The sequence below is a fragment of the Aotus nancymaae genome, unplaced genomic scaffold (assembly GCF_030222135.1).
Source record: "Aotus nancymaae isolate 86718 unplaced genomic scaffold, 86718_ANA_hifiasm-v0.15.2.pri h1tg000028l, whole genome shotgun sequence".
Lineage (NCBI taxonomy): Eukaryota > Metazoa > Chordata > Mammalia > Primates > Aotidae > Aotus > Aotus nancymaae.
Genome location: NW_026988441.1, coordinates 23,090,507 through 23,116,594, shown reverse-complemented (window position 1 = coordinate 23,116,594; position 26,088 = coordinate 23,090,507). Strand labels below are relative to the sequence as shown.

Here is a 26,088-nt window from a genome sequence, read left to right as displayed (position 1 = left end):
GGGCTAGGCTGGTATCCAGCATCATAAGAGCAAAGGCATGCTTTGTGGTTGCAGATTGGCACCAGAGCGGCCCTCCCTCCCTCTCCTGTGGGGCCCGAGAGGGTCCGGGGGTGAGGGGAGCCAGTGGCAGCAGCCTGCCTCAGTGCGTGTTCTCTGAGCTCCTCCTGACCTTGCTGGGAGTGTGTCTGATCAGACGTTTCCCCTGTGACTAAATATTTGGTCACGGCAGCAGGAGAGAATTCCATCAGCGGACAGCTCTATTTTTAAGGCTCTGGCTTTGTTTTCTGTTTCCCGAGAGGCAGCCCCTGCAGCAGGCTGGAGCCTCTCACACTGACAGCCCGCCTGGCATAATGTTAAGTAGGCGTCGGACACTTGCTGGAAGGCAGGGAATTGCAATGGAAAAGGGTGGAGGTGAAAGGCTGTGCTCCTCAGGGTGAAGGCAGCCTCTGTGCTCCTGAGATCTACTGTCAAGCCAAGGTGACGCCTGCTTGCATGCTACCTGAGGGGTGTGTGTGTGTGAGAGTGTGTGTGTGAATGTGTGTGTGCGTGCGTGTATATGTGTATATGTGCACGCATTTTCTATAATGATAGCATTCTATTTGCCAATCACTGCCGGAAGCACCCCTTTCTCCAACCCCACTAATCAGCTCATTCATTCACCCTCCCCTATGAATGTATGTCTTTGCCTGTCCCTTTGCCTGGGACAATCTATCAATTTCCAGGCCACCTGGCTTTCCTTCTCTTTTCTGCAAAACCTCCTGGGAGGCTGCATGAGTCTGTTTTGTCTTGCCATAAAGAAATATCTGAGACTTGGCAATTTATAAAAAATAAATGTGTATTCGGCTCATGGCGCTGCAGGCTGTACAGGAAGCGTGGTGCCCTCATCTGCTTCTGAGGAGCCCTCAGGAAGCTTTTACTCATGGCAGAAGGGAAGGGAAGCTGGGATCGCACATGGCGAGACAGGGAGCAAGAGAGGTGGCAGGCTCTTTGATTTTATTATTTATTTTCTTTTTCGTGTGATTATTTTTGACTTTTATTTTAGGATCAAGAGCACATGCAAGTGAGTTGTATAGGCAAACTGTGTGTCATAGGGGTTTGCTGTAGAGATGATTTCATCACTCCGATAATGAGCACAGAACCCTATAGAGATTTTTCCTGGTCCTCTCCCTCCTCCCACCTTCCACCCTCAGGTAAGCCCCAGTGTCTGTTGTTCCCCTCTTTGTGCCCATTGGCTCTCATCAATTAGCTCCCATTTATGAAGAAGAACTTGTGGAATTTGGTTTTCTGTTTCTGCATTAATTCACATCAGATAATGACCTCCAGCTCCTTCCATGTTTCTGCAAATACATGAGCTCATTTTTCATGGCTGCATAATATTCCATGGTGCATCTGTACCACATTTTCTTTATTCAGTTTGCCGTTGATGGGCACTTGGATTGATTCCGTGTCTTTGCCATTGTGAACACTGCTGCAGTGAACATATGTGTGTGTGTGTCTTTATGGTAGAATGATTTATTTTCCTTTGGGATTATGCTCAGTAATGGGATTTCTGGGTCCAATGGTAATTCCGTTTAAGTTCTCTGAGGAACTGCCACACTGCTTTCCACCATGGCTGAGTTCGTTTACCCTCCCACTGACAATGTGCAGGGATTCCCTTTACCAGACAACCTTGCGCCAGGCTCTTTTGCACAACCAGCTCTCACATGAACTCATTGCTGCAGGGAGGGCATAAGCCATTCATGAGGGATCCGCCCCCATGACTCAAGCCCCTCCCACCAGGCCCCACCTCCAACACTGGGATCAAATTTCCATATGAGATTTGGAAAGGACAGATATCCAAACCATATCAAGCGCCCTCTAACTCAGTAGCTCTATCTCAGCTCTCCTGTGAGCTGGCCCTGTGGTTTTTGCACATGCGCTCCATCAGTCCAGGGCTCCTTTCCCCTATGTGACAATGTGACCTCTCATAGGGGACATGCTGTCTGCCCAGAGCCCCATCAGAGGTTTAGCCACCTTTGCTGTCCAGTCTCTCCGGAGACATTGCAACCCACCTCTTACATATCCGCCGCTGATGCCCTGAGTGATAGATAAGTGTCGTGTGGGCAGTTCTCCTGGTTTCTGCTGGAGAAAAACTGGTCCATTTTGACCTTCCCCACCCCCACAGATTTGACCTCTCTAGGACTGGTGCAGGGGAGCATTGCTGGAGGCCAGCCAAGCAGACATTAATTCTTTGTCCACCCCTTGGGAAATGCTCCTTCCAACAGCGCCTCTAGGAGACCTTCCCGTTATGCATAGGACCCTGCCTTTTGGGCTTTCTTTCCACCTACTCCTGGACACAGTGGTTGATCCACAGTGAGCACTTGAGCCATTTAGGACAATCGTGTTTTGAATGGAGTTGACAGTGAAGAACACAGTCTCTGTGCTGTCAATAAACAGCCTCCTGTTCTGGCCGGAGCCACCCTGGGAGAATGTGGCTGTCATGCGGGGAGGCCGATAGCGGGCTCCTGGTGATGGCGCCTGAACCTTGAGCCCTTCTCCACTGCCATGTGCTTCTGCGGGCACATCCACATCCCTCTTGAAAAACAGCAACCAGGAGGAGGCCGGGCAAAGGCCCGGAGGGGGATGTGGAGCGGGACATTGTTGAAAAAGGAACACGATTTGGTAACACAGTTCAGCATTGATCCCAAGGGAAGGTGGATTTTAAAAAACCATGTAGAACATGCCCTTTGCCACTGCTCTTGTGAAAATGGAAGAAGAGGGGAGTGGGGCGAGTGAGAGGCCACCATATCCACGGGTAGTGCCTGCGAGGCGTCTGCAACATTGACCCGGGGCCCTCCCCGCTGTGGGTGTGTTTCCTGCGAGTTCAACGGTTAGTGGGAAAGAAAACAGCAAAGCAAGGTCACGTTAATTGGAAAATGTGATTCTCTTCAAAAAGATAAGACACCATGCGGGCTTCTCCAGCTCACCTCCAAAGATTTGCCTGCATCCCAAAAAGCCTTTTTTTTTTTTTTTTTTGTAAAGGTCAACAGGAAGAAAGTCTTTGATGCACTTTAGTTCTGGATTCAAGAGTATTTCTGACATCTGGGCTACATGGCATGTCTGGATGTTTTTCTACCTCCTCAGACTTCCTGGATCGAAATTAAGCTTCTCACCTTTAAAGATCCCAGGTATCTAACTTCCGCCTGCCAATGGTAATAGAGCGTTTTCAGGGTCTAAGACAAAAATAAACAAACCCTAAAAGTAAGCGAGATTTAGGCAGTAGCGGGGACACCCTACAATCATTGTGCAGGCACAGTCCCAAAGCAGAGGCCCCTTTGGAATCCAGTCCCACGGCATTGCAAACCCAAAGCGGCCCCAAAGTAGCATGTCTCAGTGGATCGAGGTTTGTCTGGCCAGACTGAGGGTGCACGCAGGAAGGAGAAACACAAGTCCCGGTAGAATCTGTGGCCTGTGTTTTTTTCAAAGAGGGTTCCAGAAGCTTTGATATTTAAAGGGGAGAGATCAAGTGGGAGGGGAAGAAAAAATGAAAAAAAAGGAGGGAGGGTAGGTAATGAGCCCGGCATTATCTCCGTGAAAAGTGTGGATCCCTGCTCAGTGAACGTACATTTCACACGTGAAAAGGAAGGCGGCGGGGGTGGGGGGAGGGGCGGTCAATGATGCATTTGTCTGATGCCCAGTAAATCTACATTTTACATAAGCAAGCATGTGAAGTAAGCTATCTGGGAACAAAAGGAAGGCAGTTTTTGCATGACTGGGTTCCAAGCTTAACCTTCCCTTCGGCAGAGTGAGTTTCAGGTCCTGAGATTCGGTTTTTCTTTCACAGCATCAGAAAAGGAAGATGGATTTCAGTGTATTTAGACTGGGCAAGCTGGTCTAATTCTACCCACACCACACCTCTCTCTGCGGTCTTGGTCTAGTAGCTACGCTCATCAACATTTCCTTTTGGCTCGTGAGAATATTTGAATATTGAAATATCAAGAATTTAAATACAAGTGTCAGGTATTCACTTGAACATAAGTTAATATCTGAATATCTAGAGGTGGATGTAGGGTGTAGGGTTAAGGGGAATTCTACTGTAACTGCTCACCTTCAAAGTTCACTCTATATAATTTACTTATTTATTTATTTTTGAGACAGAGTCTCACTCTGTCACCCAGGCTGGAGTGCAATGGCGCAATCTTGGCTCACTACAACCTCTGCTTCCTGGGTTCAAGTGATTATTGTGCTCAGCCTCTCAAGTAGCTGGGATCATAGTTGCTCACCACCATGCCCAGCTAATTTTTTGTTTTTGAGACGGAGTCTCGCTCTGGCATCCAGCTGGAGTGCAATCGTGTGGTCTCGGCTCACTGTAGCCTCCGCCTCCCAGGTTCAAGCAATTCTCTGCCTCAGCCTCTGGAGTAGCTGGGATTACAGGTGCCCACCACCATGCCCAGCTAATTTTTGTATTTTTAGTAGAGATGGGGTTTCATCATCTTGGCGAGGCTGTTCTTGAACTCCTGACCTCGTGATCTACCTGCCTCAGCCTCCCAAAGTGCTGGGATTACAGGTGTGAGCCACTGCTCCCGGCCCCAGCAAATTTTTTGTATTTTAGTAGAGACGAGGTTTTGCCATGTTGGCCAGACTGGTCTCCAACTCTTGGCCTCAAGTGATCCACCCGCTTTGGCTTCCGAAAGTGCTGGGATTACAGGTGTGAGCTACTCAATGTAATTTAAATAGTAGTTTCTATAATATTAATTCCTTGGAACAACCCCATTTTACTGATGGGAAAACTGAGGCTCTGAGATGCTGAAGCCATCAGGCTGCAAGTGGTGATCTGACTCCGATGACAGTGCTCCCTGCTCATTTAAAAAAAACAATCGGCGCCTTTTCTGTGAAGAGGGTGGAAAATTGCTTCAGAAGGGCCTTGAGATCTGCTACTTAAAGTGCCTGGGAGGAAAGGCCACTAGAATACAATGTTAAATGCAGTGAATTTTGTGTTTAAAACTGACTCAAAGGCTCACACTTGTCAAGGTGGGGACACAGCAAGTCAATGACTGCATTGCACACAGAAATTATACAACTTCTGAAAATAAATTGTGTTGCTCTAGTGGATTTTACCTATGAATTAAAAATTGAAACTCAATTTTCTCTTTGGCCAGCTGTGAGCTTTTGCCTTCTAGGAACAGAGTCCCAGTTCACACAGGACTCCCGGCTACCTCAGGACCCTGGACAGAGTCCCGGCTCACACAGGAACCCCAGCTCCCTCACACCTGCTGACTGATGAAAGCCTGTGTGTTTTGTATCCGTGACCTGAACCAGGTAAAAGCTGCATGGAGAAATGGGAGGGGGTGGGCACAAGGATTGTGGTGACACCCCCCTGTGGGTGCGGGACCTGCAGCCTTAGGGGCATGTGGCTGGTGTCTGCTGTCTCCATGCCGGGTGTGCAGGCACTGCCGTCGTCTTGGGGTCAGCATCTACGGCCCTGCTGGAGTTCACACTCAGCCCTATTGGGCATCAGATTATGTCTGGGATGTGCCACAGGAGTTAGAGACGTGGGTTGGAAGTGGGGCTCGGAGATCAGAAACGAATATGGCCAACTGAGAATTAGGCTGGGCTCCAGCTCTGGGTGCAGATGGGTGGAAAAGTCAGAGGTGCAGCAGCTGCTCCCCAGCTGCAAACAGCTGCAGGGGAATCTGGTGGGATAAGGCTCAGCTCACCTGAGTGGCCAGGCCTCTAGGCGATGGGGACTCCAAGGTGAGCAGCCCCGAGGTGCTCCTGGTTTTCCCATCAGCCCCGATCAGTGTCTAGCGAATGCGCAGGAGGAGCAGCAGAAGCCTTGGGTTCCTGCTACCCACAGAGTCTACAGGGCCATGCCTCTGCCCTGGGGTCAGGGAGCTGGGGCGTCACAGACACCTCCTGCCTCATGCTGTCTGCGCCCTGCGGCATCACTCAGAGACTCCTCCATTGCAAGGACACTCTGCCTGGTGCTAGCTGGAAGCCAAGGGAAGATTCAATCAGGAGCCTGTGGATGCCTTCACAGGCTTTCAGGAAACTCTGATGGACTCATAAGGGCTCTCTTTCCTGGTGCTGGCTCAGCGGCACTGACGTGTGTGGCTGGTGTGTGCCATGTCTGTCTTGTCTTCCAAAAGGATTCCCCAGATAAGAGTTAAGCAGGGGCAGGCCACCTGTTTCTGGGATCTCCAATCACTGCCACTGGAATCTCAGGAGACTCACCCAAACCCACCCACGTGGCAGGCAGCTGTCCTCACAAATCAGTGATGTTCCACATGAGTTTTTCCGGCAGAACACACAGAGGCCTCTCTTCAATAACTGCTTAATATCTGTAATAGGTCTTAGTGTTTTCTAAGATAAAGTCCTGTTGAGAAGGCCTGAGCTCCCGAGTGTCTGGTGTCTGGCTCCACAGGAGGGATTTCCATGTCTGCTTACAGGCTGGGGTCCAGTCTGGCTCTGGATGGAATGCTGGCCTTGCACAAAGGAAGGGAGTCACAGAAAGCAGCATTCAAAGCCTGAGTCCCCGGAGGATGGAGGACACAGGACGCGGAATGCAGGTGTCCTGTGAGCAGGGGCAGGGAGCACGGAAGGGGGCGGTCTCGGGCTGTGCAGAAGGAAAGTCAGCAGCAGCTGCGCAGGCCCTCTAGGCTTTCTCTGAAACCCTTGGCTTTTGAAAGACCCACCTCTTGGGGGCATTTGGGGTGAGGCAGGGTGGAGAGGACCTGGAGTAATGATGTCAGGGCACGTGAAGGAAGAGAAGAAGTGGCCCTCTGTGCTGGGTGTTGGCAGAGAAGACTTGGAAAGGATTTGAGTTAATACATTTTCAACAATGAGTTTTCAAAGGTTGTTCCAGGTGGCCTCTGTCGATGCCTCTCACGAGAGGAAGACATCTCCAACCACATTTCAGGAGCCAGCCTGGCAGCTTTATCAGTGTCAACAGCTGAGAACAGCGCCAGGCAGCAAATGTGCCAAGAAGCGTGTGGAGATGCCGTGGGGATTCCGGCTTTCAGCCTTGCCCTCCGGGAGATGACCACGCTGGGAAGTTCTGCTCTACGGAGCATCTGTGGGCATTGTCATAGAGCAGAGGGCATGTGAGTGGCCAGGCCTCCAGGCCTGGGGATGGGGACTCTGAAGCAAGCAGCCTGGAGGTGCTCCTGGTTTTCCCATCAGCCCGGGTGTGTACGGGGATGCCCAGAAGGAGCAGCAGAAGCCCTGGGCTCCCGCTACCCATGTCCAGAGTGCACGGTTCCACACCCTGCATCGCAATGGGGGCTTAAAGCAGTGGCCATGACTGTTTCCCTCCAGCGGGGAGCTCAGCACGGAGTCACGGTTGCGAGGCTCTGTCTCCAAGCACCCGCCTCGCTGGAACGAGTCATCATAACAACCAAGACAGCTTGCAATCAAGACTACACAGCCCTCATCCTTGTAAGGAAACAACATGACAGGTATTAAAGCGTGGCTGTTTGAGGAAATCATAATAAATATATTTGGCAGAGGAAGGCTGGTGACGGCTTGAGTCTCAATGGCTGAGACTCAGTCAGCCTTCCCATTATGAAACCCATTTTTCAGGGTTTTTAACTTGAAAGTAAAAATGTGCTCCCGGCAGAAGAAACCTAGTACACGAAGTCTCCATCCAGACAGAGGGACCTGAACAGATTCGTTCAGATCAGTTTGAGATTGTAAAGAAAGACTGTCCTCATAGGTCTGGCGCTGGGACAAATCACCCAATTTCTGTTGGAAGCAAGTTAACAGTAGGGAAATGTTTGTGGAGATCTTGCTCAGAAAGCACCTGCCCGATGCTTACCTGGAAGTGCCTATAAATGGGTCAAATTCTGGGGGCTGAAAGCATTGGCCAAGTGGCTGCTGGAGAGCAGAGGAGGGGCACCTCTCCCCCTAGAAAGAGTTCGGATAGGATCTGAGGCTCTAGGAACTGTGCCCGGCTTCCTGACCTTTCTGACGGAATTCATTGAACCTGGCATCTAGCGGCTGCTGAGTGCTGACTGTCCTCTTGATGTCATAAGTCAAACGCCTGCTTCTAAGTCATGCAGGCCCCCAAAGCATCACTTTGCCTAATTAATGAGTACCCAGATGGGAGCCCTAGTTCTCCATCATTAGATGCCCCCACTCCATTTCCCAAAGCCCTTCACAAACAAGGTAAGTAGATTCCTGCCCACACGCAATGTTCAAGGTCTAGGAAATAATCAAATGAAATGAAATCTCATCCTGTTTGTTCAGCACCGAACAGCCTTTAGGCCATCAGTATTGCTAACACGCCGTGGTGTCTTCCTGATAGAACTGTGGATTCAGTGGTGGGCATGCATGCCTTTTGCATCGACTGTTTATCGTGAGAGGGTGGAGATTTAGATGGCGGTGAACTGCAGCAGCGCTCACGTTTCCTGGGAATTCTCAGTTCTGGGGCGTGTGGTCCAAACTCTTAGCTGGGTTTGGTTGGGAACCTCCGCAGTTGAAACATCCCATGGACCAGCGTAGCAGTTTAAAAACATTCTTCCATTTTATTTTATTATTTTACTTTTGTATTTTTAGTAGAGACGGGAGTTCACCGTGTTGGCCAGGCTTGTCTCGCACTACTGACTTCGGGTGATCTACCCGCTTTGGCCTCCCAAATGCTGGGATTACAGGCGTGAGCCACCGCGCCTGGCCTAAAAGCATTCTTTCTATTTTTCTTTTTCTGTGAAAAATTTGGGAAGTATAGAAAAAAAATAGGAAAAATTAAATAGTCAGTCTGCGTTATCTGTCCGTAATCTCCAGCTAGCCATTTTTAAACCTTCATCCAATCATTTCTCAGTGACGCAGAGCCACACGCTTTACAAAAGTGAGATTCTATTTTCTAGTTCTCCGTTCTGATTTACGTATTTAGCATCGTATTACCTGCATTTTTCTGTCTCTATAGATATTCTTAGAAAAATAGCATTTAAAAATTAACTCCATAATCATCCCTTGTATGGATTTTAAACATTCTCTTTATGGACATAGTGTTTTTATTTTTTGCTATTATAAAACATTGCCTTGATGGGCATCTTTACACATGAATACTTTTATGCTTCTGATTATTTCTTTAAAATACGCTCCTGGAAGCTCCTAAAAATGACTGCATCAAAGAATGAAGCTATTACAAATTGTTCTGATACAAAGCAAGACACTGTCCCCACCACATACAGCATAAAATGCTTCTGCATTCTACCACAGGCAGAGGGTTTCCAAAACAAAGCTGAAATTTTTGGATAGGTTAATACGGCCATGCCTCTTTTTGCTTTTTTTTTTTTCTATTGTGTAGGTAAAACTACTAAAATAATATGAGTCCACTTTTCTGTGTTGGTTGGTAATATTTCTTCGTAATTCCTCATTCCCTCCCTTTCCCAGTTTTGGTTCACTGCGAGCAGTTCACAGTGTCACCGTCCTGCCTTGGACCCTAATGACATGACTTGTTTAGCCACTGTGAAATGAACAGGTACATGCCAGAGGCTTTAAACGTGTGTGTGGAGTTTCCGCCTGTCCTGTTTCCCTTCTGCCCTTAGCCATGAAATGAGCATGCCCAGCTCATCACTGGGTTCAGAGTGAAGAGACGTATGAGACACCCCTAAGCCCAAGTGTCACTCTGGAGCCCAGCCGGCCAAGCAGTAGCTGATGAGCAGTAGCCCATCCATGAACGAGATTTAAATGAACGTGGTTTTAGCCACAGAAATTTAAGAGATGTTTGTTACCCGGTATTATCACAACAAAAGCCGATTTGAAGAGCTTTGTTTGTCAGATGAACAATATGAAGCTTAGAAAGATGAAGCCATGCTGACTGGGCGCGGTGGCTCAGGCCTGTAATCCCAGCACTTTGGGAGGCCGAGGTGGGTGGATCACGAGGTCAAGAGATCGAGACCATCCTGGTCAAAATGGTGAAACCCAGTCTCTACTAAAAATACAAAAATTAGCGTGGTGGCACGCGCCTGTAGTCCCAGCTACTCAGGAGGCTGAGGAATGAGAATTGCTTGAACCCAGGAGGCGGAGGTTGCAGTGAGCCAAGATCGCGCCACTGCACTCCAGCCTGGAGCCTGGCGATGGAGCAAGACTCTGTCTAAAAAAAAGAAAAAAAAAAAAAGAAAGGTGAAGCCATTTGGCCAAAGTTACCCAGGAATCAACGGAAGAGTGCAGATGAAACCCAAGTCTGCCCTAGTTTTTGAGGTAGTATTGCTACGTGGTCGGTGCACTGATGTACGGCCTTATGATTTCCTGTATTCTGGGTGGAGTTCTAGGGGTTTCCACTGGTGCCTATGGCAGCTGTCGGCCTGAGATCCTGCCCCACTTAGGAAGATAGCGGCTATCACAGACGGCAGCAAAATAGCCGGTGTGAAATGACTGGCCACTTTAAGTCACTTATTACAACGAGCAATTCATTTAGAATTTGAGAAAATGAATGTCAGAATGTGATGCTTCACACACACACACACAGATTCATATTTATGAACGTGAGCTAGGGAGTCACACTGCTCAGTGTTAAATTCCAGTTGCCTGACTCCCTACCTTTCTGACTTATAAGTTATTAGAGCATCTGTGTATTTCAGCTTCTTCCTCCATAACATGAGATGACAGGAGTGCTTTCCTCATACAAATGATGTGACGATTAAATAAAATAATACTTATTCCCCGTCTCTACTAATACAAAAAATTAGCTGGGCATGGTGGTGCGTGCCTGTAATTCCAGCTACTCAGGAGGCTGAGGCAGGAGAATTGCCTGAACCCAGGAGGCGGAGGTTGCGGTGAGCCGAGATCGCGCCATTGCACTCCAGCCTGGGTAACAAGAGCGAAACTCCGTCTCAAAAAAAAAATAATAATAATACTTATTAATACATGGAAGAGTGCCTGGTAGATAGTAGGCACTCAATAAATCTTAATGAATTACTAGTTTTAGTATCTGCCCTTCAGAGCCCACTGGACTTGATCTAAAGCACTGGCCACCTTAGCTTAACTTTTCTGTTACTTGAACCAATTAACAGTCCCACGGTTAAGGTATGAGGATTTCTGGATGTCAGCCCTGATTATTTGGACTTCAGTCCCTTTGATCATTAGTAAGGCTGGATGTGCATATTGGCAAGTGGTGCCTTTGGGGACTTTGTCAATAAGCAAAATGTTTAAAATCATATCTCAATCTCATCTTCAGTTCTGTCTTTATCAAAATCCTCTGATTATAATCCAGTTGCATAGAGCGTGAGACTGATGTGCGTTAAGAATCCCATTGGTCCTGACATCTCTAACGCCCCTTTCTGTTTGGACTCCACACACGAATGCATGCCATTTGCATGGTTCTGATATTGAGTGTCAGCTCCTTAATAACCAGTAGGCAAAGAAATGAACAGAAAAGAAAGACAGAGATCTGGGCCTGGAGATTACAGGTGATATGAATTTATGGCTGTGACCAGATTGTCAGAGTCATCTAGGATTCAGCACAGTTGCCAGCAGAAGGTGAGCTCACAGGCAGTCTTCTGGAGTCTGGGATCCAGCCCAAGGCCAGCAAGCCCAACTGAGGAACAGAGGTGGGAAAATTGGCTAGCTCTGCTGATCCGGTCAGATGCTCAGCCCCACCGCAAGCTGGTTTTGTTACTTTGAATGGATGATGCTGCTTCCTGCTGACTGAGCTCAGCCTGGTGCCTTTCTTCTGTTCACTGCAAACTCCAACTGTTGGGGGCTGAGACGGAGGCCTGCGCCTCTCCTTGGACCAAACTTGGGTGTGCTCCTGGTGATACATGAAACAGAAGTGTGGTGGAGGTGCAGAAGGTGGAGAGTCCTAGAAGCAGGTGGAAACTTGGTTCCAATTACTTTCTTTTTTCCTGCCACATACACCAAAGCCAGGAAATTCTTTTCTTTGTGGAATCTGCTTTTCCAATGGAGTTTCCTATATGATTAAACACTTTGATCATATATGTATTTTTTATGGAGTCTCACTCTGTCGCCCAGGCTGGAGTGAGGTGGTGCGATTTCAGCTCACTGGAACCTCCACCTCCCGAGTACAAGCGATTCTCCTGCCTCAGCCTCCTGAGTAGCTGGGATTACAGGTGCCCGCCATCACACCCGGCAAATTTCTGTATTTTTAGAAGATAGGGGGTTTTATCACATTGGTCAGGCTGGTCTCGAACTCCTGACCTCAGGTGATCCACCCACCTCAGTCTCCCAAAGTGTTGGGATTACAGGCGTGAGCCACCGCACCCGACCTAATTACCTTCTTATTAAGAGGAAAGGAAAATCTCCCAGTCGGTTGCCATCCTCTTGAAGCCTGGGGGTGTCTGGTCTCTGTAGCCATTTCCCGTTCCTGCACCTATTATAGTGCTAACTGTACAACCAGTCCCCAATCATTGTTCACTTTTATCTTTTTCCAGGACTGATAAGTGTGTCGTGTTCAATAATACTTAGAAAGAATTAAACAATCACATAATCTCTGAGTGAAGAGGGATTTTGGAGGCAGCTATTGCCTGTCTCCCAAAATGTATTTAACAGGCCTCTAATGCAATTAATTCCATCGATGGGCAGCCGTGATGCTCAGACGCTCTTTATTGCACCGAGTGGAAACTTCCCTATTTTTTTTTAGCCGAGTGAGGGGAGAAGACATCCCCAGGCCTTGTAGACATAACCTTTACCCCCTTCTCTATCCTCTCTCATGACAGATGTGTCCTTGGCTCAACAGAATGAGCCTAGGTGGAAGTTGAAATTAATGAAGAGATGCTGCTTACAGCTTTTTGAGCAAGAAGTTTGATATCCAGTTATTACACCTTGAGGTCAGGGGTATTTCAAGCTGAGTAGTTATAAAAATGATCTGATGTAGTAACATCACCAAAGCAACATTTTATCTAAATATTTCAGATCCCCCCGTTATAAATCATTTATTATTATCACCCTTTTGGTGTCACGGAATGAGATGATGAGATTTTCTTAATGAAGTATTTCATAGACATATTTTCCCATTTATCTTGGTGTGGGATGTTATGTGACCTGAATGGCAAATGAGGAAATACGTGTGCAAATTCCGAAATGCACAACATCTCCCCATGCCAGAGTGCAGGATCGGACAGGGCTTTCCCTGGCAGGAATAGGAGCTGGGTACTGATCAGGGCCTCTCCAGCCTGATTGCACCATAGCAATCAGGTGACATCTGACTTGAGCTGTGCCATGTCCCCAGAGCCACCTTTTCAAGGAGTTTGGTGAGAGCTAGAGGGAGCATCTACATCTTTAAAAACTGACCTTAACTGGTGAGAAGAAAAGTGATAAACGTTCAAACACAATTTTAACTTTCAATTTAGGCTTGTGAGTTCATCTATATCCATTTCCAGAAAAGGTCACGGGCTGAGGAGGTGCTTCATTGAAATAAATGCACTTTGGAGTGGACAGAAACCCAGCAAGGCCAGGGACCCTGAAGAGACCCCTCCCCACACTTGTATTCATCAAACATGCTACATCTTAGAAATTAGATCCGTGAGTTTATGGCAACTTGACACAAAATGCGTATCTCAGGTCGGGCTGATCTGATTTAAATATCTTAGTGTTAGGCATTCTCCACCTGACATCGTGAAGACATGTAATGGAACCAAGATTAGAATATCAAGATGAGAAGAAGGACTGTACCTTGAAGGTAGGAAAAATCACTTGCATTCTGGTGCTATACATTTAAAATGGCTGTATTCCTTGTTCCTAGCCTCCTTGTAACTCTCTCTTCTGCTATAGTTATATTAAATAAGTACATTTAAGTCAGTCAAAGTGTCTCGCTTTTTGGCCCGCTATAGAATGTCAGTGTTCCTTTTTAACATTTCTACTTCTTAGATCCTGCCTTCACCGCGATGGGGGTTTGTAACAGGATTGGAGCAGGTCGTTCTCACCAAGTTCCGAAGCCCATGTAAAATGGCACCATCCTGTTTCACTGGACCCCGCTCTGCAGAAAGCAGTGGACAAAAAGGTCTGTGATGGACTTAGGACCCAAGGGGGCAAAACAGAATTTGACCTTTCCCTTGGGGCTTTTGACATGCATATTGCACCTGGGGATGCTGCCCCAGCTTTTACCCACCATGGACGGGACCAACAAATGCTTCCAGGTGAGACACAGTCACACTGCCAGGCTGACCACAAAGTTGTCCAGTTGGAAAAACACCTATCCAGAAACCGGAGGATAACCTCACCCACTCTCAGCTACCAGTAGGGACAACAGTTAGCCAGAGTGAAAGCCTCAGCTGGACAGCGTCTTTCTTAAACCGCCTCTTACTTTTTGTCCCCATGTCACAGTTAGCTATACCTTCCTAAGCCGCAACTCTGATCACGGTCCCCCTGTTTCAGACCCTTCAGAAGCTTCACTTTGTCCCTGGAATGAACTGGAGCATCCGCTCCCCGGCCTCTGAGGCCCCACATGCTCTGCACCCTTCCTTCCTCAGCCTCCCCATCGCATGGCTCTCTCCAAGCCCGTGGGCTGGCTCTGCCCCCAGGGCCTCCACGTGACACACTGTGCTCAGCCTCAGAGCTTCCACGTGTGTCTTAGCCTGTTCTGTGCTGCAATAACAGAATACCTGAGACGGGGTGGCTTATAAATAATGGAAATGTATTTCTTACAGTTCTGGAGGCTGGAAAATCTAAGACCAAAATGCCAGTAGGTTTGATGTCTGGCAAGGGCCCGCTCTCCACTTCCAAGGTGATGCCTTGAACGCTGCATCCTCCAGCGTGGAGGAAACAGTGTTCTCTACAGGGCAGAAGAACAAAAGAGGAAGGCAAGAACCCACTCTCAAAAGCCCTTTTATTTACGATATTAAGCCCACCCATGAAAGTAGAGCCTTCATGGCCTTACCACCTCTTAAAGGCTTCACCTCCCAAGACCATTACATTGACAATTACATTTCAACATAAGTTTGGGAGGAAAGAAACATTCAAAGTGTTGTCCTCTCAGCCTGGAACCTGATCCTCACTCTCGTCTTCGTTGTTCTAGATCAACCTTCAGGCCTCTGCATAAGCGAGTTCTGACGTCAATGAATACTTCTGCAGCATGGAAGTGCCAGGACCTCATTGGCTCCTCATGGCCAAATAGCCTCACTCTCCATTAGAAGAGAAAGCCTCATTCTCCATTAGAAGACCAGGAGAGCAAAATCAGGGATTGCTTTAAAAAACAGTGTGGTGATAAAGAATTTCAGAAGAAAATAAAGATTTTACCACTGCTCAGTCATGAATGCTTGTAACAGCCTGGGGAGTAGGAATTATGGTTATCACAGCCTCTTTTTGATAGAGAGGGGAAATCGTCCAGAATTATGCAAAGCAAAAGTGGCCAAGCCAGCATAAGTGGCCAAGCCAGCATAAGTGGCCAAGCCAGCATAAGTGGCTGCCTGGTGTCTGCCTCAGGTTCCCACTTTGAACTCAGGTTCCCACTTTGCTGTGCTCTCTCTCACGCCCTCTGCAGGGAAGTCTCCTTGGATAACCTTCACCCATCTTCATACCTCTCCCCTCCACCTAGGCTAGGACGGCACACTCTGATGGACCCAGCTCCTTTTGCTTCATAATGCACAGTTTGCAATGTTCTAATGGGGGCTGCGGCAGCGGCGGGCCCACCCCCCGAGTGTTACACCCCTCCACCCCGAGTGTTACAGCCCTCCCCGGCAGCAGCACTCGCCGAATCCCGGGGCGAGGGAGCAAGACCCGTCGCCGCGCTCTCCCCGCTCCCGGCGCCCACCCCCGCGGAGGCCCTCCGCGAGGGGGCCGGGCCGCCCCTCCCACGGTGCGACCGCTCTCCCACCCCCTCCCGGCCCCCCCGGCGACGGGGGTCCGCGGGGGAGGGGCGGGGCGGACTGTCCCCAGTGCTTCTGGAAACGACAATGACTGTTTCCAGTGCTTCTCTCCTGCTGAGTGGTTCGGTTCTTGTGGGCGGAGCCTGGTCTGTCCTCCCCGCTATGTGTGTCCAATCGCTTGGCAGAGTCTCTGCCCTGCGGTCACTGACTGGGCTGAGCATTTTTTCTTCCACTGGGTGAGCATCTCGGCTGTCCTGCTAACTGGGGGCAGGCTGAGGGAGTGCTACTTCCAGATATCTTGTTCGAACTTTTTTTTTTTGAGACAGGGTCTCACTCTGTTACCCAGGCTATGCAGTCATGGCCTGCTGCAGCCTCCACCTCCCAGGCTCAAGTGATTCTTCCACCTTAGCCTCCCAAGTACCTGGGACCCAAGGCCTGCCTCCAGGGCGTCAGTCATGTCCAGCTAATTTTTGTATTTTTTGTAGAGACAGGGTTTTCCCATGTTACCCAGGCTGGTCTCGAACTCCTGGATTTAAGCAATCTGCCTGCCTTAGCCTCTCAAAGTGTTGGGTTTACAGAGGTGAGCCATGAGCTACCACCCCCAACCTTGTCTGCACTTTTGAATGGCTCCCTTGCCAGGGTTCTGTGCACGACAGCAGTGGGAGACAGAAGACAGGACTCCTGCCTCAGGGGGTGTCTGGGGGTCTGGGAAGGGAGATGCTAACCCCAAACAGTGGGTATGAGAGGCAGCAGCTCTGTTCAGAGGGCCTCTCTGTACACATTGAACTGCTGAGTCTTCTCTCTGAAGATCACAGATGTGAGCAGAGCAGTGAGGAGGCACAGAAAAAAAGGGAAAACTGGGTTTCTTCTGAGATTCTTTATTGCTACACTGTTTGTTGTTAAAACAGTCCCTGATTTTGCTCTTCTGGCCTTCTAATGGAGAGTGAGGCTGTTTTGCTACAGTATGGACTGTCGGGGGACAAATAAGCCATTTCTGCTTGCTGACACTAAACGAAGCTTCCCTGCCAAGGAGGTGCTAATGCAGCTGGCAGCAGCTCTGTGACGAGTGCGGTGGGAAGCTATTAGGCCACCAGGGGCAGGCAGCAATCTCCCTATGTAGATATTTCAGAGGAGGCCTTCCAGAGGCCCTGGGTTCAAATCCCACTTCCACCTCTTCCTAGCTCTGGGAGCTTAGGGCCCACTCTGAGTCTCTATGTCCTCACAGACAAATTGTGGGAAATGACACTTTTTCCCACTGCATTTACAGGCAGGTGTGGTGGTTTGAATGTTTGTGTTCCTTTCAAAATTCATGCTGAAATGTAATAGCCAGTGTAACAGGATTAAGAGTTGGGGTGTCCAGAAGGAGGTGGTTAAATCATGAGAGTAGAGCCCTCACGGGTGAGATCCAGTGCCGTTATAAAAGGCACGGATAGAGGGAGTCTGTCCCCTTTGCAGTTCTGCCTTCTGTCATATGAGGACACAGCATTTCTCCCTTCAGAATGATGCAGCAATCAGAAGGCTCCCTTGGAGGCAGACACCAGGCAGCCAACCTGCCAGGCTGTGGTCTTGGACTTCTCAGCCTCTAGAACCATGGGAAATAAATGCATGTTTTTTAAATAAATTACCCAGCTGTTGTATTTTGTTATAGCAGTTAATGGACTAGGCAGCAGGTTAACTGAGCCTGAACTTGGGAAACAGTTTAACACATAGTTCACTCATTCTTTTACTAAGTTTCAACTACTGGGCGGAGCGTTGATGACATGCTTGGTAGAAGCAAGGCAAATCTTACTCTAAGAGTCTTGTTCTAGGACAGTTCAGATACCTGTGAGGTCATATTCTTCTTCTCACCCTTGCATAAGCCCTTTTGAGCAACTTACCGGGTCCTAACTCCAATTCCTTTCTCCTGTGGAAGACATCTGGCATTTTCACTGGTGAGTATCCATCCTCCCTCTGCAATACTTTATTTTTTTAACTAGTGAAACTAAGGAAACATTAATTTTTTACCTCTACAATTCATGCACAGAAACCCAACATACACGGTGAAGGATACACGTGGATGCTTTTCTAGGTTCTTTTGCATGACGGGTAACACGTGGAGAAGATGGCTGGGCCTATGGTGGGTCTCCCTGCTTCCCTAGACTGGGCCATTCAAAGCACCTCCCTTCATCATTATAACAGCCTTTTAACTGATCTTGGGGCAAGTGACAAAGTCAGATCCTTCAAATTGGCAGAAATCACTGAAAAGTATTCTGCCTCTTCTACTGGGGGGTTCTTAGCTGGGGAATTGGAATCCTGGCAGTGCTGGATGCCACCGTGTGACCAGAGCCAGCCTGAGAAAGAAGCCACAGAAGGAAGCAGAGGCAGAGGTGGAGAGATGGCGTTTGGGGTCCTGACGTTAGACCTGCCTCTCAACTTCACGGCTACATGATCACACAGATTGCTTTGTTTGATTAGCCAGTTTCAGGTTGACTCTTAACTTTTAACCCACAGTGTCCTAATACATCTTTTCCACTCATTCCTTTGTTGCTTAATTAGTAAGTTATGCTCTCTGCAAGAGTTTATCCTGGATGTATCCAGCAGGGATGAGGACACGGCCCTGCCCTTGGGGGACATGTCTTCTAGTGGACAAGGCATGGTCAGGCCCCAATCAGCACAGCAGAAAGCACCATGAGTAAGTGTCCCAGGACTAAGGTAGAAAATAATGAATCTGGGAGGCCAAGCAGGTGAGTTGGTGAGAGGCTTTCAGACTGTAGAGTGAATGAGGGTCTGTTCAGGAGGTCACAACGGAGCAGGGGCTACTCCCAGAGTCCCCAGTTGGGCCAATTCAGTGCCTGTGCACCGCTCAGCTGGGGTATTACCACATCCTCCTTCCCCCAGCCCTGAGATCCAGAAACCCAACACTCAGTAGTTCCCAGGAATCTGATGGCAATCAGTTGGGCAAGGAATCACGCAGTTCCAGAAACAGGCAGCCTCAAAAAGAAGATTCAGGCTGGGCACGGTGGCTCACGCCTGTAATCCTAGCAAGTTGGGAAGCCAAGGCAGGCAGATTACTTGAGCCCAGGAATTTGAGACCAGCCTGGGAAACTTGGTAAAACTCCGTATGTACAAAAATTAGCCGGACATGATGGCTCACGTATGAAGATTCAGTGTTAGAATAGCAAGTTAAACTTTGATGGTTCTGGATTTTTGCCTCCCACTTCTGCTCCCACAGGAATGTAGTCAAGATTGCATGGGGCAGACTTTGAATTAGACAGTAAGCTTTCTGAGGACAGGGCCAGTTCCTTCTCCTTTCTCTCCTGTGTGCCTTAACATTAGAACATATACATGTGCATGAGCTAAAAATATTTAATACAAATTCACTGACTCATTTTCTAAAAATTCTTTGTGATATTTCTCAAAATACTATAAACCAGAGAAATATTATAAACCAGAGATATAAAATAAAAAAGAAAATATACTTTCAGTGTATTTCCAGACTTGGATTATTAGAAGAGAGACAGTATAGCATAGTGGTTCAGTCTGGTGCCGTATGTTCCAGATTTAAATTCTCACTTCTTCATTTACTTGATATGTGACTCAGGCAAGTTACTGCATCTCTCTGAGCCTGTTTCTCCCTCGCTAACATGGGGACGGTCATAGGCCCTATCTTGTGGAATTGCAGCGTGGATCACATGAGGCAATCTGTGAAGTGCCGAGAGGGAGCGGCGCCTGGCCCGTGATGACCATCACGCATGCGTCAGTTGTTCCTGTCCTTATTATTATTGAGAGAGAGTGGGAGAGTGTTGTTAAAGATGGAACCCAGAAGCACCAAGATTTCGTGTTTTAAATAACAGCTCTCATTGACCTAGGGAAGCATTAATTCATAGAGTGAAATTGGGAAGTCTCTCTGATTAACCTTTTACAGTGAGAAAACTGAGATGCAGAGAGGGAATGCGTCTTACCCAAAGTTATACAGCAAAATAGCTGCTGATCCTGTGACCCTAAGAAAATGCCAGAGCTCCTGATTTCCAGTCTAGAATTCTTCCTGCTTCTATTCTTTTTTATTTTTTGTCTGAGATGGAGTCTTATTCTGTCACCCAGGCTGGAGTACAGTGGCGTGATCTTGGCTCACTGCAACCTCTGCCTTCTGGGTTCAGGAGATTCTCCTGCCTCAGCCTCCTGAGTAGTTAGTATTCTAGGTGTGTGCCATCACACCAAACTAATTTTTTTTTTTGTATTTTTAGCAAAGACGGGGTTTCACCATGTTGGCCAGGCTGGTCTCAAACTCCTGACTGTAAGGTTTGTTCTCGCCGAGTTTAAAATGAAGAAACAGGCCAGCACAAGAAGATCCAATGCGAAGGGTTTATTCAGGCTCCCGGGTGAGGTTCTGCGGTCCGACAGGAGGGGCCGGAGAAGTCGTACGGACTCCTCTCAGACTGGGGGGTTTTATAGGGAGTGAAGGAGCTCGATTGGTTGTGGGAGAGCAGGGTGTGGGCAAAGCAGGACTACTATTGGGTAGGGTTACAAGCCTTTGTTTGAAGGCCAGGCTGTGCAAGAAGGGGAAAAGTGAACATGTCCGAGCATGTCCCAGCTTGTCTGAGCTTTCGGAAACAAGGTGGGGAGGTGGTGTGCGTCCGAGCTCCCGGTGAGGCAACCAGCCTTACACTGACCTCAGGTGATAACACCCGCCAAGGCCACCCAAAGTGCTGGAATTACAGGCCTGAGCCACCGCGCCCGGCCCCTGCTTCTCTTCTTAGCTCTTGTGTCTGACTATTGACCAAACGTGTAGATGCAAAAGCCACAGCTCCCAACAGAAATCTGGATCTAAATCCCATAGCGGGCTCTTTTCCTAAGAGGGCAGCATGCACAAGAGACAGATCAATAGGAGCACCAGGGCTGCAGCAGGGGAGGGAGTAATTTCCAGCAGCAAATAAATCTGCCTGTTGCCGAGGGTCATTCCCGCGTTCCCTTGGAAAATGTGCACTTTGTGTTTATGCAGCTTTGAGGCAATTATTTCACAAGAAAGGAAATCTCTTGATCACATAATGTTTTCTAAGTGAGCATTTGGTATTTAGCGGCTAAGCAAATTTACTTTTCTATAATGGACAGACTGGATGATTGAAAAACATTTAATATACTGAGGTGTGGGTACTGCTATTCAAAGGATTACTTAACTCACAGTTTAAACTCTCATTTTTTTTTTTTTGAAAGGCAAACAGATTTCTTTTATAGTGGTGAGTTTGGGATTAACTGTTTTGTTCCCATTAAAATCTAACTAAATATGTGAATTGTGTGTTTTTGCCTATGGGCTCTAGGGGGATATATGGATACACTGTTGTCAATATTGAACAGCCTTACCATTTTGCCAGGATTTCCCATTGGTACATGCCTGCTGGATGGAGAGTCAGTTGGTAAGTGTTATTGATTTAGACAAAAACCTGGACTGCTATAATTGCATTCAGGTTATAAGAGCTTTTATGCAATCCCAGCACTTTGGGAGGCTGAGGCGGGCAGATCATGAGGTCATGAGTTTGAGACCAGCCTGGCCAACGTGGTGAAACTCCGTCTCTACTAAAGATACAAAAAATTATCCCGGCGTGGTGGCAGGCACCTGTGATCCCAGCTACTTGGGAGACTGAGGCAGGAGAATCGCTTGAACCTGGGAGGTGGAGGCTGCAGTGAGCCGAGATTGTGCCACTGCACTCTAACCTGGACAACATGGTGAGACTCTGTCTCAAAAAACAAGAGTTTTTAACATTGAGCCCACATAAATGCATATTAACATTGTATTCATGTAAAGCAACAGAAGCACACCAGGGTTCTCTTCACAACTAACAAATAAAGCATTTATTCAAAGAGAATGAAGAGAGAAGACGACTTTGAACAACCATGACCTAGGAAGGCAGGGAGATGAGGGAGCAGGGACAGGACAGCTGTGAGACTCTCGGCAAGTTTATGGACTTTCTGGGAGATTCACGTACAGTGACTTTAAGTTCTTGTGTCTCTTTGTTTCAAATTTCAATTCATGGGAGAGAAAGTTGGAGTGGCCCAGTTGGAGGCAGGTACTTGCCAACGAATTAAGCTAAGACCAGAGAGGCAGTGCCACGCAATGGTGTAATCGCTGGGGCCATTCCAAGAAGAGGAGTTTATCATGAGTTAGGCAGCAATCCCCAACATGCATTCATTGAGTCAGGATGGAAATGTGATTAAAAATCAAGTTGTTTTCCTTCTTTGATACACACTGTCAGTGCCTCATCAACTCCTCCCGCCTGTCACCCCTCTGCAGTCCCTATTCCAGGCACCCCATGACTCCCTACTTGCTTCTTTCCTTGGAGCTCAATATTTAGATTTCTCACCTCTCAGATGCAAACACTCCAAGTGGTTTCTACATCATGTCCCACAATTCCACAGGGCACCGAAGCCCCCAGTTCTCTAGTGGTCCCCAGCAGTAACCTGGTCCTTACCGTCTTCCTTTCTTCTTCCACTTCCCCATCCCCTACCAGTGCTTTCTGGGATCACCTCCCAAGCAAACCACCGGCCGGCTAATCCTTGTTTCAGGATCTGCTCTTGGGAGAGCCCAGCCTAAGACACATTCTCCCTGGAGGCAGATGCCAGTCTACTCATAACTGATGGCTGCTCTCCTTTGATGGACTTAATTAACAGTAGCCTCACTCGGGAGGGAGTCAGGCCATCCCCTGCTTTTCCAGCTTCAGCATGATGAGGGAAGAGTCCGATGGTAAAGAAATGCCCATCTGCCATGCCCGGCCACGGAGAGGGTCACAATTTTTCTCGTTTGGAAAAAGGCGGACCGCGCTGATCACACCCAGCTTTGCAGCTTAGCGTCTGCCTCGCGGATTGTTTGGGTCTGTGGAGGCTGCCTCTCCAACTGCATGATGAGCTGCTTGAAATTTGTTTCTCCCGCTGGACGAAACCGAGGGGTGGATACACTGAATGTGCTCGGAAGAGATGTGTTGCTCGATTAAAGAACTGAAAGAGGAACAGACATAACTTTCATTTTCTATAGGCTGGGGGAGGGGGAATCTCGGCTGTGTATGGTGATGGCCCATGGAGTTTTGAGTGGGCTGTTGCAGGCACCGTCAGAGACCATCCCTTTTCCCTTTAGCACTCACTGTGTGCAAACCAAAGGCTTCTTACTGCGAATACCAGTGACTCCACACTTAATCCTGCACACAGGGCAGACGACAAGAGCCAGGGAGTAAATGCACCTTGGAACAGCTCTCCACCAGCCACCACGGGGATGTGGCGAGCCAGGGAGTAAATGCACCTTGGAACAGCTCTCCACCAGCCACCACGGGGATGTGGCGAGTGAGCACTCCAGCTTCCTCATTCGAGGCTAGAACAATTCTGAAACGGGTTCCACAGCATGTACGCAATCCAACAGAATTAAACTCCAGTTTCCCGTAAGGCAAACTGCTCTAACACACTCTGCATGGATTTTCTTTCCTCCCCATCCCCCAGCAACCCGCTCCTCAGTCAGTGCTCCCTGGAGTCACTCCCGGCCCCCACATCTTCATCAAGAGCCCGCTTCTGGTTTAACCTAAGATAAAGGCAAAATGGTTTCTGCATGTCTGGAAGGTTCCTTCAGAGTCCAGGAAATGATGGAGGGAGAATTAGTGGCAGTACCCATTTACATTGGGTTAAATTCATTTCCTATGTGGACCGGCTTCTCCTTTTTCGTTGTTGTTTCTGTTTGTTTTTCATCTTCCAGGGCGCGTGCGCTTCCCTTCATGCAGAACATTATTTTACAAGACAGAGAGTATTTCCCCAGGCTGGTGTAAATTATTATCCAACAATGAAGCCCCTTCTCTAGTCATCATTCCGGTGCCACCTGGCCAGGCTCAGATAAATAGCCTATTCTGGAGGTGCAGGAAACTGGATGAATCATGATGTTATCCCAGGAACATGGCAGCCCGGGCCCGGAGGATGGAGCATCTGTAAGTGTGGGCCTGTGGCAGCTCCTGGAGGAGAGGGCTTTGCCATGATTAAAACCCATCTTATTGCCGAGTCCGGGAAACGCTGTAGGCACTGGACCAGTGGCCCAGGTCTGGGTTTAGATGATAACATTTTCCTCATGGCCTCTTTCCAGATACCTAAGTTTCATAATAAACAAGCCATCCAAAATCCAGTTAGTAGGGAAATGAGTGGCATAACTTTCCTAAGTTTACATTTAGTCCGTTGGTCTTAACTCGTGTGCTGAATTGGGCATTGCTGCTATTAACCTCTTTCTCAGGTTGGGATTGGATGAGTTTTCAAATGGGGGCTGTATTTGGAGATGGTCTTGGATGCATTTAGGTTATTTTACAGCCACGAAACCTCAAATAATGACTTCACTTAACATGAGGTTTTTTTTTTTTTTTAATCTATAACCCCCTGAATAGGGTTTTTTTTTTTAAAAAAAACTATAACCCCCTATTCAGAGGCTAACACTTTTTTTTAAAATCTATAACCCCCTATTCAGAGGCTAACACTTCTAATAGTTTGATTTTTTTTCTTCTCATTATTTCCTATGCATGTATGTATACAGTTTTTATTACTTTGCTTAATATAGTATTTGTTTTTACCTACCATCAGATGATATTTTTAAAGTCATTTTTGAAGATTAAGTAAATTCTCTGACTAGATGGAACCATTCTTCTATTGCTGGAGCTTCTGAAGTTTACAACCTCTGCCTCCTGGATTCAAGCAATTCCCCCACCTCAGCCTCCTGAGTAGCTGGGATTACAGGCACCCGCCACCACACCTGGCTAATTTTTGTATTTTTAATAGAGACGAGGTTTCACCATGTTGGCCAGGCTGGTCTCGAACTCTTGACCTCAGGTGATCCACCCATCTTGGCCTCCCAAAGTGCTGGGATTATAGGCTTGTGCCACTGCACCCGGCCACAATTTCTCACTTTTTCTATTACCCTTGATACTCAAACTCTTTCCAGTTCCTCCATGATGCTCTGACATTATCCTAAGCTTCCTGAGGTCACCTCCCAAGAAAATTCCCTGCCCTGAAATCCTGGGCAATTCAGTGGCTTATCAGAGAACATATTTCTTTTTTTCCCTAAACTAACATGGTCTTTTGCTGGAAAGAATGCTGGTGAGTAATTTTCTCTTGCTCCTTACAAATGCTCTGCCTCATTTAATCTCCTCAACAGCCCGGGAGGCAGGTGCCACTTTCCCCATGTGGCAGGTGAGGAAGGTGAGCTCAGAGGGGTCACTGATTTCTCATGGCCACGTGTGGCGTGAGCGGGATTTGCTCTCAGTTCCACCTTGGCTGAGTCCTGTCTTCTCACCAGCACTTCTCGACTGCCCTGGTCTGGGTGCCCCACCGCTACCCTCTGTGAGTTCGTGGGTAGTGGATGCCTTTCCTTGGGACTCTCCTTTATCACTGCCTCATCCACGTGGAAGTTTTAGAAACCTTGGGCCAACTTAAAGAGCAGCTGGCTGACTGCTCCCTGCCAGGAGGGCAAAGCCCCTTTTCTGAGTTGAGATGGGCAATTAAGTAAAATGAATTCTGCACACACCCAGTTGTCTAATTAATGACACATTATTTATGTAAGAGAAAATGTGTCTTTTGGGGCTCGGCTCAGACTCTACATCTCTCTTCTTCAGCCTCCTTGATGAAACTAACCGGGGCAGGTAGGGGGAAATTGACATTGTAGAAGCCGGTTTTCATTCTTGGACTGCAAGAAACGGTTCCAGTGCCTGTTTACCTGGGCTGCAACACACACACACACACACACACACACACACACAACCACACATACACACACACATATGGCATCAGCCCGTGGGGTTGTTGTGATCTAAGAGGCCGCAGTCCAGGGCAACAGCATTCAAAGCAGCCACCCATCTCAACATTGCAGCCGATGAGAGTGAAATCAGGGAACACGTTCCAGGTCTAGGCAACAAAGGAGAAAAATGTGCCAGCTCTCACCACAGTCGTTATTTACACAGGTTTTCCACCTGTAATGCATTTCCCAATGCTGCGTTTCTCCGATGTTGGCTCTGCCTACACTCACAAAGCAAGATCAGAGGGCAAGTGGTGGCTGGGCACTGTGGCTCACGCCTATAATCCCGACACTTTGAGAGGCTGAGGCGGGAGGATGCCTTGAGGCCAGGAGTTTAAAACATAGCAAGACTCCATCTCTATAAGATATTTAAAAATTATCTGGACATAGTGGTGTGCATCCGTAGTCTCAGCCACTTGAGAGACTGAGGTGGGAGGATCCCTTTAGTTGGGGAGGTTGAGGCTGCAGTGAGCCACAATTACGCCATTGCACTGCAGCCTGGGTGACAGAGTGAAACCCTGTCTATATTTAATAAAGGAAAAAGGAACACAGAGCCTTGGATGTGGT

The 26,088-nt window shown here is 48.0% G+C and overlaps 1 long non-coding RNA gene across 2 annotated transcripts; it reads left to right on the top strand.

Annotated features, from left to right (window-relative positions):
- The first annotated feature begins 273 nt into the window (after positions 1 to 273).
- Positions 274 to 15,242, top strand: LOC105714481 (uncharacterized). 2 transcript variants are annotated; one of them, XR_010344304.1, is made up of 7 exons: positions 274 to 477; positions 1,043 to 1,190; positions 3,022 to 3,167; positions 3,824 to 3,999; positions 5,139 to 5,298; positions 13,530 to 13,939; positions 14,954 to 15,242. It is a non-coding gene; the product is annotated as an uncharacterized LOC105714481 (long non-coding RNA). The 2 variants fall into 2 exon arrangements; XR_010344305.1 differs by lacking the exons at positions 3,022 to 3,167; positions 3,824 to 3,999.
- Positions 15,243 to 26,088: the final 10,846 nt, after the last annotated feature.